Source organism: Eubalaena glacialis, chromosome 3 (genome assembly GCF_028564815.1).
Source record: "Eubalaena glacialis isolate mEubGla1 chromosome 3, mEubGla1.1.hap2.+ XY, whole genome shotgun sequence".
Lineage (NCBI taxonomy): Eukaryota > Metazoa > Chordata > Mammalia > Artiodactyla > Balaenidae > Eubalaena > Eubalaena glacialis.
Genome location: NC_083718.1, coordinates 113,117,111 through 113,133,743, shown reverse-complemented (window position 1 = coordinate 113,133,743; position 16,633 = coordinate 113,117,111). Strand labels below are relative to the sequence as shown.

At 37.5% G+C, this 16,633-nt stretch overlaps 1 protein-coding gene across 1 annotated transcript in view; it reads right to left on the bottom strand.

Annotated features, from left to right (window-relative positions):
• The window catches only part of DIPK1A (divergent protein kinase domain 1A), a 137,004-nt gene that overhangs the window by 86,094 nt on the left and 34,277 nt on the right, over window positions 1–16,633 (bottom strand). The gene's annotated exons all lie outside the window — the stretch shown is intronic.

Sequence of the window (16,633 nt, the reverse complement as noted above, 5' to 3'; positions counted from 1 at the left end):
TTCTAGCTTCTAGGTACTGATTTTGCATTGCATTCCCTGGGGCCTTCCCATCCATACATAGGAGTTGGGAAGTTTTAAATTCAGGTTTGTGGGCTTTTATGTAACTCCTTCCCTTCCATGATTTTCTTCCTAAATTCCCAGTTGCTCTGCTAGTCCTGAACCCTGTTATCCATGACCTTTGCCTATGGAACCAGGCAAAGATTGGGGAATGCCCTCAAACGGACTTTCTGTCTTTCAAACTAAGTTTCTCTTTTGTCTTGGTTTCTTTCCAGTGCCTTCAAATAGTTGTTTAAGAACACACGAACACACACACACACACATACACACTACACAGTCGTGCATGCACACATTATACGCAGAAGACTAGCATGAGCAATCTACTATGCCATTATCAGAAGTGGGAAATATTCAGTGTTGTTTTGATTCAGTATCTCAACACTATTCCCCAAGAGTCAGTTTCTTTGATTCTCCATTCTACCTTTCAGAGGTTAATCTTCATCTGAAGGCTGACTTTCCAAGTTGTCAGGAGATACAACCAGCAGCTAGCATAGTCACATGCTTCCAATTTCTAAATCCAGATAAAGAGATCTTAAGAGGTTATCACTATGCAACCATCAAACTTAGTCCTGGACTTCACTTCATCTGAACACATTTTTATAACATACAACTACTGTTGAACCACGCACGGTGTTTAGAAGAATGCCATGAGCTGAATGGCTTAATCTTGGGTCACTGGCCATCTCCTCCCTCTAGCCCTATTACTTATTTCTGACTCCCCAAAGGCCTAAAACCCCAACTCTAAGTGCTTTGTTGCTTCCTTAGGTGTAGTCGTTGTACTCCTTTCCTCAAGAGCCTTTTGTGGCTCCCAACTTTGAACACATAGATCAGTTCCAATTCTCTGATTATCACAGGCCTGAAGCTCTCTCTCCTCACCTCATGTAGTCCTTAAAACTACAGCTCCCACTCCTCACTGTCCACTCGGCTTTAACTCCCTTTCATGTTTATTTTCTTCTTCATTTCTGGTATCTGTAGATTTCCTTTTCTTGCTTTCAAGCTCTGTTGTATATTTATTACAAAGCTGGGAAAGAGAGTTTATAATTTATCCAGCATTACTACGTATTTGAAGAAGAAAGCAAGAGGAATCTTCCTATATCAGGTAAACCTACCTTAAGTAACTTTCCTTAGCCTTCAGGATAAAGTACAAACTCTAGCTCATTTAATACACAGGGTCTTTCATGATATTATTTACCCCCTTAATTTCATGACTCACATTACCCCTAGATGCAAACTTTCCTATAACTAAGGAAAGTTTGTAATTTTGTAATTTTCTTTTCATACCATGCTGATTCTTACCTCTATGCCTTTTCAGATACTGCTTTGTCTATATAGATAGACAATAGAATATCATCTCCTCAAGGTGCTCATTCCCTGACACACAAATTTTTATCTAGTCAACTGCTACTCACCCTAAAAATCTCAAACAAAGCATGACCTCTGAGTAGCCTTTTCTGTGACTTCTTCCCCCTCCCCAATCCAGGCTAAGGTGATCCCTTCCTGGGTCCCATAACAGTCTATACACACTTTTGATATAGCAAATATAACCCCAATTGTTGATTTACTTTCCCCACTAGACTCTACACTCTTTGAAAGATATATGTCTTACATAATTTATTACTTCGAGTACTTCACTCTTTGGCACATAGTTGGTATTTAACAAATGTTTGTTGAATGAATGAATGGAGAGACATACTCTTTTTTATTTAAAAATTAATAGATTTATGTCTTATAGCAATTTTAGATTTACAGAAAAATTGAGCAGAAAATACACAGTTCCCATATACTCCTTCTCCTCCCTCCTCTCATTTTCCTCTATTATTGATATCTTATATTAGTGTGCTACATTTGTTACAATTAATGAACCAATATTGACACATTAACAAAAGTCCATAGTTTATATTAGGGTTCACTCTATATTGTACAGTTCTATGGGTTTTGACAAATGCATAATGTCATGTATCCACACAGTATCATACAGAATAATCTCACTGTCCTTCAAATCCCTGGTGCTCCCTTCCCTACCTCCAACCCCTGACAACCACTCTTATTTTTACTGTCTCCATAGTCTGCCTTATCCAGAACGTTATATAGTTGGAATCACATGGTATGTGGCCTTTTCAGACTGTCTTCTTTCATGTAGCGATATGCATTTAAGTTTTCTCCATGTCTTTTTGTGGCTTGATAGCTCGTTCCTTCTTATTGCTGAATAATATTCCAGTGTTTGGTTGAATTACAGTTACTGAAAGACATCTTGGTTACTTCCAAGTTTCGGCAATTATGAATAAAGCTGCTATAAACATCTGTGTATATGTTTCTGTGTGGACATAAGTTTTCAATTAATTTGGGTAAATACCTAGAAGCATGATTGCTGAGTCATATGGTAAGGGGCTATGTTTAGCTTTGTAAGATACTGTCAAATCTTCCAAAGTGGCTGTATCATTTTAATTCCTACAAGCAATGAATGAGAGTTCCTGTCGTTCCACATCCCTGTCAGCATTTGGTATTGTCAGTGTTTTGAATTTTAGCCATTCTAATAGGTATGTAGTAGCATTTCATTACTGTTTAAATTTGCATTTCCCTAATGGTATATGATGTGGAACATCTTTTCATATACTTACTTGCCATTTGTTTATCTTCTTTGATGAGGTGTCTTTTTACCTCTTTTGTCCACTTTTAATTGGGTATTTTTCTTTTTTATTGTTGAGTTTAAGAGTTCTTTGTATATTTTGGATACTAATCCTTTACCAGATATATGTTTTATAATTATCTTCTTCCAATCTGTGGCTTGTCTTCTCATTTTCTTAACAGTATCTTTTGCAGAGCAGAAAATTTTAATTTTAATGAAGTCCAACTAATCACTTTTTTCTTTCGTGGATCGTGCTTTTGGTGTTGAATCTAAAAACACATTGCCAAACCCAAAGTTACCTAGATTCTTCACCTATGTCATCCTCTAGAAGTTTTACAATTTTGTGTTTTACATTCAGGTATATGACCCATTTTGAGTTCACTTTTGTGGAAGGTTTTAGGTCAGTGTCTAAATTTACTTTATTGCACATGGACATCCAGTTGTTCTAGCATCATTTGTTGAAAAGACTATCCTTTCTCCATCAAATTGCCTTTGTTCCTTTGTATAGGATGTATTGAAAGAGACAAACTCTTGAACATAGTTTTTCAAACTAGAGGCAGTTAAATCAACTTAGTGGACCATAACCAGCATTTTAAAAAATGAAATGGCCTAGACTAGAGAATATCAGAATGCAGTAAAGGAAGTAGAAAAGTTAAGTATTATTACTGAAACTTTTGCTTCAGTTACTTGTGTGTGTTTATTCGTCATACAAAACGTGTTTCTTATTACAGGTTATGGTTGAAAAAGTTAGAAAGTCATTGTCTAGAGAATCTACTAGAGATGGAAGGACACAGCCATTAGACATCTTTAATAACTGCCATATTCACCAGAAGTTTTCAGAGTTATATATCTAAAATACAAGTTTGATATCATTGTGCTGCATAAAACCCTTCATCATTCTGCAAGCAATGTAAAGTAAAATGTAGTGATGTAAGAATAAATTCAGCAAGACCATTTAGAAGACTGTTGTAACAAAGTGGGCAAATTATGATAAAGAACTAAAATAAGGCAGTGGCTCTGGGACTAGAAAGGAGATGGCTCTATGACCTGGAGACTGAATATGCAGGGAGCATAGATGAGGATATAATGAGAAAGGAATGGTAGTGATATTCCAGAGAATATAGGTAGTAGACCAGTTTTAGAGTAAAAGAAGGTATGGCTTTGGATATGATGAATCTGGGGAAGTGATAGGATCTCCAAGTGGGGAAGTCCAGGAAGCAACAGAATAGACAGGCTTGGAGCTCAACAAGTAAATAGTAGTTGAAATTACAAGTATGAACAAAGTCACCAAGGACAAGTACACAGAGTAAGAAAAACAAAAGGCAAATAATGAGCTCCTGGGGAACATGAGCATTTAAATGGTGAACAGAGAGTGACACCCACACACACACACACACACACTCAAAACTAAAAAAAAAACAACTCAGGTATGAAGAGAACCAAGACAGTAACATTACATAAACTAAGGGAGACAAAACAAAATAATATACTTAAACAGATCAGTAACAACATGAAATATGAATGAATGAAATGCTCCTGTTAAAAACAAACATTATCAGGCTGTTAAAAGAAAAAGATTTTCTTGGGATTTCCCTGGTGGTCCAGCGGTTAGGACTCTGCACTTCCAATGTAGGGGGCACAGGTTCAGTCCCTGGTTGGGGAACTAAGATCCCACATGCTGTGTGGCACAGCCAAAAAAAAATCAAAACAAAACAAACAAACAAACAAGACAAAGATTTTCAGACTAGATAAAAACGAAACAAAAAAATTCATTAAGACTCATGTGTAATTTAAAAATACAAAAAGGGGCTTCCCTGGTGGCACAGTGGTTGAGAATCTGCCTTGCCAATGCAGGGGACACGGGTTCGAGCCCTGGTCTGGGAAGATCCCACATGCCCCGGAGCAACAGGGCCCGTGAGCCACAACTACTGAGCCTGCGCGTCTGGAGCCCGTGCTCCGCAACAAGAGAGGCTGCGATAGTGAGAGGCCCGCGCACCACGATGCAGAGTGGCCCCCGCTCGCCACAACTAGAGAAAGCCCTCGCACAGAAACGAAGACCCAACACAGCCAAAAATAAATAAATAGATAAATAAAAAAATTAAAATTAAAATAAAAATACAAAAAGGGTGAAAGTAAAAGAGTAGAAAAAGTTACACTGAGCAAATACAAACTGAAAGCTGGTATAGCTATAGCTGGACCATAGCTGATAATATAGCTATATTAGTATCAGCCAAAAGAGACTTCAAGGGACACTTCCTAATGAAAAAATGTGAAATTATCATGAAGATCAGCATTTTTAGACTAATAGGCTCCTAATCATATAACCTCAAGATACATAAAGTAAAAATGACAGAACTACAAGGAGAAATAGACAAATGCACAATAGTTTTGGGAGAGTTTAACACCGCTCTCAATAACTGACAGGATAAGTAGACCAAAAAAACAAATCAGTGAGGTTGGAAAAGATTTGAACAATATAACATGATCAGGAAATTTGACCTAATACAGAACATTTCACCCAACACTGCTAACTACATATTATTTTCAAGCACACATGGAACTATTTTTTTAGTGCTGAGGTATAAAGAAAGTCGAAATAAAACTCGAAGGGTTCAAATCATACAAACAGATAAGCAACTAAAGCACAAACAGGGAAACACATAGCCTTAAAGGCACAGGTCAGAAAAGAAGTTTGAAAATTATAGTCAGAAGATCTAAAGATACCTCACCAAAAAAGATATACAAATGGAAAATAAGCATATGAAAAGACACTCTCCATCATATGCCATTAGAAAATTGCAAATTAGAACAGCAGATACCACTATGCACTTATTAGAAGGCTAAAATTCAAAACACTGATAATACCAAATACCGACAAGGCTGTGAAGCAACAAAAATTCTCCTGTTGCTGGTGGGAATGCAAAATGGTATGGCCACCTTGGAAGGCAGTTTGGCATTTTCTTATAAAATAAAACATATTCTTACCATACAATCCAGCAATCATGCTCCTTGGTATTTACTCAAATAACTGAAAAAAAGTCCACAGAAAAACCTGCATACAGATGTTTATAGCAGCTTTATTCATAGTTGCCAAAACGTGGAAGCAACCAAGATATCCTTCAGTAGGTGAATGAATAACTACACTGTGGTACATCCAGACAAGGGAATATTATTCAGTCTTAAAAAGAAATGAGCTATCATTTTCATGAGGACATGAAAAGTCATGGAGGAACCTCAAATGCCTATCACTGAGTGAAAGAAGACAATCTGAAAAGGCTACATACTGTATGATTTCACCTATATGACATTCTAGAAAAGGCAGAACCATGGAGACAGTAAAAAAGAACAGTGGTTGCCAAGGATTAGGGTACAGGGAGAGATGAACAGGTGGAACGCATTGGACTTTAGGGCAGTGAAACTACTCTATACGATACTATAATGGTGGTGGATACTTATCATTATATATTTGTCCAAACCCATAGAATGTACAACACAAAGAATGAATGCTAATGTAAACTACAGACTTTGGGTGATAATGAGGTGTCAATGTAGGTTCATCAATTGTAACAAATATACCACTCTGGTGGGGGATGTTGATAGTGGGGGAGGCTGTATGTGTGGGGAATATATTGGAACTCTGTACTTTGATAAATTTTGCTGTGAATCTAAAACTGCTATTAAAAAATAGTCTAGGGCTTCCCTGGTGGCGCAGTGGTTGAGAATCTGCCTGCTAATGCAGGGGACACGGGTTCGAGCCCTGGTCTGGGAGGATCCCACATGCCGCGGAGCAACTAGGCCCGTGAGCCACAACTACTGAGCCTGCGCGTCTGGAGCCTGTGCTCCGCAACAGGAGAGGCCGCGACAGTGAGAGGCCCGCGCACCGCGATGAAGAGTGGCGCCCACTTGCCGCAACTAGAGGAAGCCCTCGCACAGAAACGAAGACCCAACACAGCCAAAAAAATAAATAAATAAAAAAAAAAAAAAAAAAAAAATAGTCTATTTTTGGGAATTCCCTGGCAGTCCAGTGGTTAGGACTCTGCACTTTCACTGCCAAGGGCCCAGGTTCGATCCCTGATAAGAGAACTGAAATCCCACAAGCCACATGGGATGGCCAAATAAATAAATAGTCTATTTTTAACAAATGGGACCTAATCAACCTTATAAGCTTTTGCACAGCAAAGGAATCATAAACAAAATGAAAAGACAACTTATAGAATGGGACAAAATATTTGCAAATGATGTGACCGACAAGGGCTTAATTTCCAAAATATACAAACAGCTCATACAACTCAATAACAAAAAAACAAACAACCCAATAAAAAAATGGGCAGAAGACCTAAGTAGACATTTCTCCAAAGAAAACATACAGATGGCCAACAGGCACATGAAAAGATGCTCAACGTCGCTAATTATTAGAGAAATACAAGTCAAAACTACAATGAGGTATCACCTTATACCAGTCAGAGTGGCCATCATTAAAAAGTCTACAAATAACAAACGCTGGAGAGGGTGTGGAGAAAAGGGAACCCTCCTACACTGTCGGTGGGAATGTAAATTGGTGCAGCCACTATGGAGAACAGTACGGCAGTTCCTTAAAAAACTAAAAATGGAGTTGCCATATGATCCAGCAATCCCACTTTTGGGCACATATCCAGACAAAATTATAATTAGAAAAGATACATGCACCCCAATGTTCATAGCAGCACTATTTAAAATAGCCAAGACATGGAAGCAACCTAAATGTCTATCAACAGATGAATGGATAAAAAAGATGTGGTATATATATACACACACACATAGATATATACATACGTACATACACACAATGGAATATTACTCAGTCATAAAAAAGAATGAAATAATGCCATTTGCAGCAACACAGATGGACTTAGAAATTATCATACTAAGTGAAATACGTCAGAAAGAGAAAGACAAATACCATATGATATCACTTATATGTGGAATCTAAAATATGACAGAAATGAACTTATCTACAAAACAGAAACAGACTCACAGACATAGGGAACAGACTTGTGGTTCCCAAGGGGAAGGGGCATAAGGGAGGGACGAACTGGGAATTTGGGACTAGCAAATGTAAACTATTATACATAGAATGGATAAACAAGGTCCTACTGTATAGCACAGGGAACTATATTCAATATCCTGTAATAAACCATAATGGGAAAGAATATGAAGGAGAATATATACATATATGTATAACTGAATCACTTCGCTGTACACCAGAAACTAACACAACATTGTAAATCAACTATACTTCAATAAAAATTAAAAAGCTAAACATACATCTCAAGAAGTTGGAAAAGAACAGGAAAACAAACTGAAAAAAAAAAAAAACCCAAGGAAGTAGAAGGAAAGGAGGAATAAATACAGAAACGAATAAAATAGAAAATAACCCAAAATAAAGATCAACAAAGTGAAAACTCTGTTCGTTAAAAAAAAATTCCAAGAAGTAATAAAAAATGTGAATAGTTTCAAAAAAAAAAATGTGAATAGTTTCTATACCTAGAAACTGAGGAAGGAAAATGTGTCAACAAAGCAGGCATGATTGACAGCACCAATGCCATGTAAAGCACAATTAGGACTGAAAAATGCCTGATGAATCTGGCAATAAAGAGATCACTAATAACCTCAGCAAGAACAGTCTAAGTGCAGTGGAGTGAAGTAGAACAAGTTTCTAAACAGAAAAAAATCCTGGATGTGTTAACATTAATGCTGATATTATACATCTACAAGAAGCTACATTTTATTTATTTTTACCTTTGCACAGTGTCTTGCACAGTTGCTCAAAACAATATTTGCTGAATTAATTCAGTTGGATGGAAAAGAAAGGACCACATACAGATGGTTTTAAAGGCTTGACAGCATTGAGAACTGAATTAAGAGGTTTTAAGATTTTTAAACAGATATATAGCCTGGTTAAATTGATGTTTAAAGAGTAATCTGGGGCTTCCCTGGTGGCACGGTGGTTAAGAATCCGCGTGCCAAATGCAGGGGACACAGGTTCGAGCCCTGGTCTGGGAACATCCCACATGCCGTGGAGCAACTAAGCCTGTGTGCCACAACTACTAGAGCCACAACTACTGAGCCACAACTACTGAGCCCACATGCTGCAACTACTAAAGCCCATGCGCCTAGAGCCCGTGCTCCGCAACAAGAGGAGCCACCTCAACGAGAAGCCCGCACACGGCAACAAAGAGTAGCCCCCTCTTGCTGCAACTACAGAAAGGCTGAGCGCAGCAACGAAGACCCAACGCAGCCAAAAATAAATTAATTAAATAAATAAATTTAAAAAAAAAAGATTAATCTGGATTTTAGTTGAACAGTTTGAAAGGGAATACCAAGGTCAGGGGGACTACTTAGAAGGCTGTTGCAGCAACCTAGGCCCAGCCTGGATTAGGATGGGGCAACGCAATAAGGACAGAAAGTGAAATCTGAGAGACGTTATGAAAGTAAAGTTATTAGGATCTGTTAATAAATAGATATGGAGGTAAGGAGAAAAGAATTTTAAAGGTATCTGAAGGACTGAAAGAATTAAGAAATGAAGGATGAATATCAGTAGTGACATACAGTGACATTTTAGATAAATACAGCTTCAGCAGGATTTATTCTTATAGCTTATGAAATTCAGATACTTAATTTTCAGCATTTAACTTTCAGTCACAAAATAAACTTTCTCAAATTAATTTTAAATCCAGTTGTTAATTGGGATCTTTACAAATAAATAGAAAGTGGTGGAAAATTTATTCAAATACTTATCTTTATTTCCAGAAGGCAAAATAATGGGACAGTTTTGGAATATCTGTAAAAAGTACAAATTTTTCCAATAATGAAGTTCTTTTTAAACAATTTACACTCCAATAAAGATGTTAAAAAAAATTTACAGCTAGGAGACGTTCAAAATGAAAAAATCAGTACAAGAATGTCTAAAATGACAAACCTGGCAAGACAGTTAATACTATACACATATATCTGAAGTTTCCAATATATTGGGTGGCCAAAAAGTTCGTTCGGGTTCTTCTGGAAGATGTTATGGAAAAACCCGAACGACCTTTTTAGCCAACCAATATGTAAACACACATAACTTACACAGTTCAAATTCATTTCCAGAGTCAGCATATACTGTGGACGGTTTCTCACCTTCCTCTTTTTATTTCATTTTGGCTCACCTCCATTCAACACATCTTGAAACATAGTGCAGAAACAAATGAACAAAAGCTATCTCTGACAGCATTTAGAATGAAATAGCTCAGCATTCCTTTTCTTTTTCACTAAACTATGCACTGCACCACAAAATTAAGCAGTCCTCTCTAGGGATACAGATTTGCCAAGAATATTTCTGGCAAAAATAAAATCTGGCCCTTCTCCAGACTTCTATACATGGACAACAGTGGCTGTTCTACAGATGGAGATTGATTGCTGGTTGGCTAGTCTGTGCTTACTTAGTAGTGTCAAGATAAAGAATGTAATGCACAGATCATTTTCATGTCCAAAGACTTCTGACAACAAACTTGCTCTGCCTAACTTCTCATATTTTGCAGTAATGAGAGCTATCTACTAAAGAGACAGTTATAATTCTAGCCTTACTTCCTTATTTCACAGACAAGCAAACTGAAGCCCAAATAAGGTAGGTCATTTGCCCAAAATCACACAGCTAGTTGGTGCCAGTAGAAAATGTGGGTCTCAAGACTCTCAGTTCAATAACCTTTCAACTTCTCTGTTGAACAGTACTACATTTCTAAATAATATTTAAATGACCATGTTGCCTGTATCTTAAACTTTTAATCTAAGTCATTTCAAAAACTTGAAAGTCATAGGCTCTTTCTCAATCAGTATTTTGCTAGAAATAGGAATATACTGTTATTTTAATAGCTTTTTAAAAGAACTGTACATTTTAAGTCCCAGAGTCACCAAAGTATCTGAGGTTCAAACTGGATTGAAAACTATGAAAACATAATTAAGAAATTCTGTATCTTTAAACTTGGGAAGATTCTTTAAAAACTATGCCCTGGAACTATATTCAATATCTATAATAAACCATAACGGAAAAGAGTATGAAAAAGAATATATTTATATATATATATATATCTGAATCACTTTGCTGTACAGCAGAAATTAACACATTATAAATCAACTATAGTTTAATAAAATAAATTTTAAAAATTATGCCCCAATTTATTTAAAGGTGGCAGGGCACTGGAATCAGGATTATAAGACCAGGAATTAAACCTTAGCTCTGCTACTGACTAGCTGTGTGACTCCGAGCCTGTTTCCTCCTCATCTATAAACAAGCAGGTTGGTTCAGCATCACTAAAATTAATTCTACCATTTACAGTGCAATTTCAGATAACTCAAGAACGTGATCTTTAGCTTATCCTGATTATCTTTTTTTTAAATTAATTTATTTTATTAATTTATTTTTGGCTGCGTTGGGTCTTCGCTGCTGCGCGTGGGCTTTCTCTGGTTGCGGTGAGCGGGGGCTACTCTTTGTTGGCTTCTCATTGCCATGGCTTCTATTGTGGAGCATGGGCTCTAGGCACGCGGGCTTCAGTAGTTGTGGCACGAAGGCTCATTAGTTGTGGCTCATGGGCTCTAAAGCGCAGGCTCAGTAGTTGTGGCACACAGGCTCAGTTGCTCCGCACCACGTGGGATCTTCCCAGACCAGGGCTCGAACCTGTGTCCCCTGCATTGGCAGGCGGATTCTTAACCACTGCACCACCAGGGAAGTCCCTATCCTGATTATCATAGAACTTATTCAAATAGTAAAGCAAAGAAATAAACACATCGATCCATATTTGGTTAACTAAACAAGTTAAAACACAGGAAATATCATCTCCACTATAAAAAAAGGCTCTGCATTTGATTTGGCTCCGCATAGAGTCAGAGAGAACACTATTGTCAGAAAATTGTGGTAGCACACAGTTGAAATTATGGTGATTTAGATCATATCTTTCTGCATTCATTTATCTAAGTAGATAGTTTTGAAAACCGAAGTCTAGTTTTTCTGAAGGGGGAACAGAGAAGAACGAACATAAATGCTCAGAGTCACTGTTTTAGTCTAGTTCTGCCAGAACCACCATAGCAAGTACCATGCACCTCTACCAGATATGAAGAACCTTGATCTATTGCTTTATTGAATGCTTTATATATGGCCCTGGATAATTTATGTTTGAGCCTTTTAATGAATAGGTCATTTAGATCTTTTTTTTTTTAACTACCACTAGTAGAAACAACTTTTACCTTCACTTCTCTACTTGAGACAATCGTTAGTTCATACAGACTATAGATGCTCATTACATGTGGTTCACAATTGGTTACTCTAGGGAAAACCAGAACCTATAAACATAGTCCCTGTACCCACCAGCTGCCTGGGGCTTACAATTGAGTAGGATCATGCAAATTTGATGACCTCTGAGTTATACTTTTAAAATTAAATTCTTACCAATTTTCATGTCCAGTTTAATTGCATTTGGGTCCTGTGTCTGTTTGCTAACAGATATCAAACACAAAGTTTATTTATAAAGTGCTAGAAAAAGGGATTAAGGCATCATAAAGAGCTAATTCAATTGATGGTTGTAAGAAGACAATAGGAAAATATGAGATTATCAGACTCTATGACCTGAACCCCTTCAAGCTCCAGCTCATTCGTCAGACCTAAAATATTTTGTTTTGATTAAACACTGAAGCTTTATATCCCTTTGAGAGAATAAATCATATTTTGGGGCTCTCTGCATCTCTGGTTCAGTTTGCCTAGAGCAATCTTGTAAAGATGGTTGGATCAAAGGAAGAAGACTACTGGGTTATCAGTTTTATCAAATTACTTATCAAGCTGATTAACTGATCTGAATTTTAGGTTTTTTTCTGTTAAACGGGGACAGTAATACCTGTCTTGAAAACCTTGCAATGCTAGTTACTATAATGATCAAAATGAAATAGTGTAAATGAAAGTGCTTTGTAAACTGTCCTATAAATGTAAGGCAATATTATTATTATGGAGCTTTTTACTTTTTAAAAAACTTTTATATAAAATCCAAAACTAGATACCGTCAGATATATCTTTCTCCAATCACTCCAACTTCCTTATAGCACAGCAGTCCCCAACCTTTTTGGCACCAGGGACCAGTTTCATGGAAGACAATTTTTCCACGAACCGGGGTCGGGGGCGTGGTTTCGGGATGATTCAAGCGCATTACATTTAATGTGCACTTTATTTCTATTATTATTACATTGTAATATACAATGAAATAATTATACAACTCACCATAATGCAGAATCAGTGGGAGCCCTGAGCTTGTTTTCCTGCAATTAGATGGTCCTATCTGGGGGTGATGGGAGACAGTGACACCTGAAGTGTGTTGCTTATGTCCAGTCTACTCTGTGAGATGCAGCTTAACTGTCACTTGCCACTCACTGATTTTTTTTTTAAATTTATTTAATTATTTATTTATTTGGCTGCATCAGATCTTAGTTGCAGCACGCGGGATCTTTGTTGCGGCATGCAGAATCTTTCGTTGAGGCATACGGGCTCTTCCCTGCAGTGCATGGGCTTCTCTCTAGTTGTGGCGCATGGGCTTAGCTGCCCCTCGGCATGTGGGATCTTAGTTCCCCGACCAGGGCTCAAACCCATGTCCCCTGCACTGGAAGGTGGATTCTTAACCACTGGACCACCAGGGAAGTCCCACTGATAGGGTTTTGATATGAGTCTGCAAGCAATTGATTTATTATGGTCTCTGTGCAGTCAAACCTCTCTGCTAATGATAATCTGTATTTGCAGCTGCTCCCCAGCACTAGCATCACCACCTCAGCTCCCCCTCAGATCATCAGGCATTAGATTCCCATAAGGAGCGTGCAACCTAGATCCCTCGCGTGCGCAGTTCACAGTAGGGTTTGCGCTCCTATGAGAATCTAATGCAGCTGCTGATCTGACGGGAGGGGGAGCTTAGGTGGTAATGCAAGCGATGGGGAGTGGCTTTAAATACAGATGAAGCTTCACTCGCTTACCCGCAGGTCACCTCCTGCTGTTTGGCCTGGTTCCTAACAGGCCACGGACCGGTACTCGGAGGTTGGGGACTGCGTTACAGCACATTAACTGGTGACTAACCCATCACGAATAGTTTGCAAATAGTACTGCACAGTTACTGCATGTTATACTTTACCTAACTCTAGAAGACATGACTTTTAGCTTATAGGAATCAACAGAAATCCCTACCTGCTTTACTATGCTGGAGACCAAATGGCAAAGCAGGAAAGAAAAAGAGGTCTTAAAACGCTCTTTCAGTCTCATTTTGAGCTAGGGTTGGAACTCATTCTTGTGGTGAATGACCCATTATTACCAAAGTATTCATGCTGCTTTTCCAAAAATCTCAGCAAAGGTCATCTGAGTATCCAGCTGGAAAAAAAAAGTACCTTAACCTCTAATTACACCATAGACAAAAATCAGTTCCTGATGGACTACAATTCTAAATATGAAAGATAATAAAACTTCAGAGAAAAACCTAAAATATCTTTGTGACCTTAAAGGATTTTAAGTATTTGTATCCTCTTAAACAGGATATAAAAACTCTGACCATGAAAGAAAAAGAATGATAAATTTGATTACATTTATCATTTCTGTTCATCAAGAGACAACGTGAGCAAAATGACAACCCGCAAAAGTGGAAGAAGGTATAACAATAATATATCTGAAAAATGACTTATATAGATTTTACATAGAGAATTCCTATGAATCAATAAGAAAAATAGAGACCACACAACAGAAATATGAACAAAAGACTTGAACTTGTGTGACTTCACATAAAAGGCCATCCAAATGGAAAATAAACCTAAAAAGATGTCCAACTTCATTAGTCACCAGGAAAATGCAAATTAAAACCACAATGTGATATTCTACACACATCAGAATGTCTAAAATGAAGAAAATGCATTGGTGAGGACATGGAACTGGAACTGGAACTATCATATATTGCTGGTGGTATAAACTGGTACAATCTTTTGGAAAATTGAGTGTAATTATTTATTTAAACTGCATGTAGGCATACCTATGACCCAGCAATTCCAGTCCAACAGAAATGCTTACATATATTCACCAAAAGACAGGTACCAAAATCTCCACAGCTTTAATATTTGTAACTGCTAAAAACTAGAAATAACCCAAGTATCCAATAACAGTAGAACAGATAAATAAATTGGGGTGTGCTCACACAACAGAATACTATACAGCAATGAAAATGAATATATATATAACTATGTAATAGAGAAGAACAAATATGACTCCATACTGGATCTATTTCTTTTACTTTAACCTTTGTATTCTACTGCTTTTGCTATAAGTTAATTACTAAAAGCATGTTGCCAATAGCCTGAAATATACAGGATAACCCATTCTCAAGGCTCTGCCTTTCAAGGTATAACACTTTCCCATTCATATAGAGATAAAAAGTTGCAGAACAGAGAATAACATTTGTCTTGTTGGAGGTTTGTAGGAATATCATGACTGGACCTACAGGGACTGCTGCAAGAACAAAGGATTCTGGCACCAAGAAGTTTGCAAAAACCAATCACACCCCCTCCCCTCTTACTATGAAAAAAGCCTGAATTTTAATTCAGAGAAGACGGTTCTTTGGGACGCTAGTCCACCATCTTCTCGGTCTGCTGGCTTTCTGAATAAAGTCACTACTCCTTGCCCCAAGACCTCGTCTCTCGATTTATTGGACTGTTGTGTGGCAAGCACTATGAGCTTGGACTCGGTAACAACTACACATGACAATATGGATCAATCTCACAAATAGAATGCTAAGCAAAAGAAGCCAGACCCAAAAGACATGAGTCTATTTATATAAAAAACAAAAACAGACAAAATATGATCTATTATCTATTCCATTAAAAGTCAAGACAGTGGTTACCATCGCTGGGGATGGTGGTAATAGGAAGAGGACATGAAGAGGGCTTCTAGAGTGCTGGTATGGTTCTTAAACTTTTATGTACTTTTCCATATGCATGTTACACTTAAATAAAAAGTTAAGAAGTAGTACTTTTTCTTGCTATTTTGTGTTAGGGTTTTGGCCTTTCACATTAAAAAAATCAGCCCCTCTTGGATAAATGTCAAAGTTGCTATAAAGGCTAATAATGAAACTGATTTCAAGCTAATTGCAGAGTAACCTTTACCAAACTCACAGCTTCACAGAATTAGAGATCTAGTAACAGTCTAGTGGAAGGAATTTGCTCTTTCCTGACTTAAAAAAAAATTAAAGGCATTAGAAAAGAGTGATTTTCTTCCCCCTCCCCTTATCATTGTCTTTATTAGGAGCTATACACAGAGCAAAGTGCACTATGTATATTATTTCATCTAATTCTCATAACTCCATGATATAATACTTTCGTCATCTTCCTGACTTTATGTTAAGGAGATTTAGGCTGAGTATGTTGTCTAAAGGCAGACAGCACATACGTGGTACAGCCAGAATCTGAATCCTAGTGTGTCTGACTCCCAAGCTGATGCTCTTAATCACCATTTCATATCACCTCATTGTCATACTGGGGGCTTTAGAGCATATGGTGATGATAATCTTCTTTGGCTTTTGCCTAATCACTTTAGAAGGTTAAAGTGATTTTATAAAGACCCATAGAGGGACTGGACTGTTAAGGAGTAAAAGCTGGGTGTTGAGTAAAGACAGAAAGCCCATGCCACCAGTACGCCTACAATAAAAATGTTTGACAGCTTTTAACAACTGCCTAAATGGGAAACTGGGTAGAAGTCTCAGCACACTGGTCTCAAATTAGACCAATTCAGGGTGAATGCTTCTACTTAGGCCATAATGTTAGAAGCAGGGATAAACAAAGCAATTTTGTCAAAAATGAAGATCAATGAGAAGGTTCATGTGTGTGCATGGGTGTCTGCATTTCTTTAAGTCTTCCTCTAGATAATGTTATTTT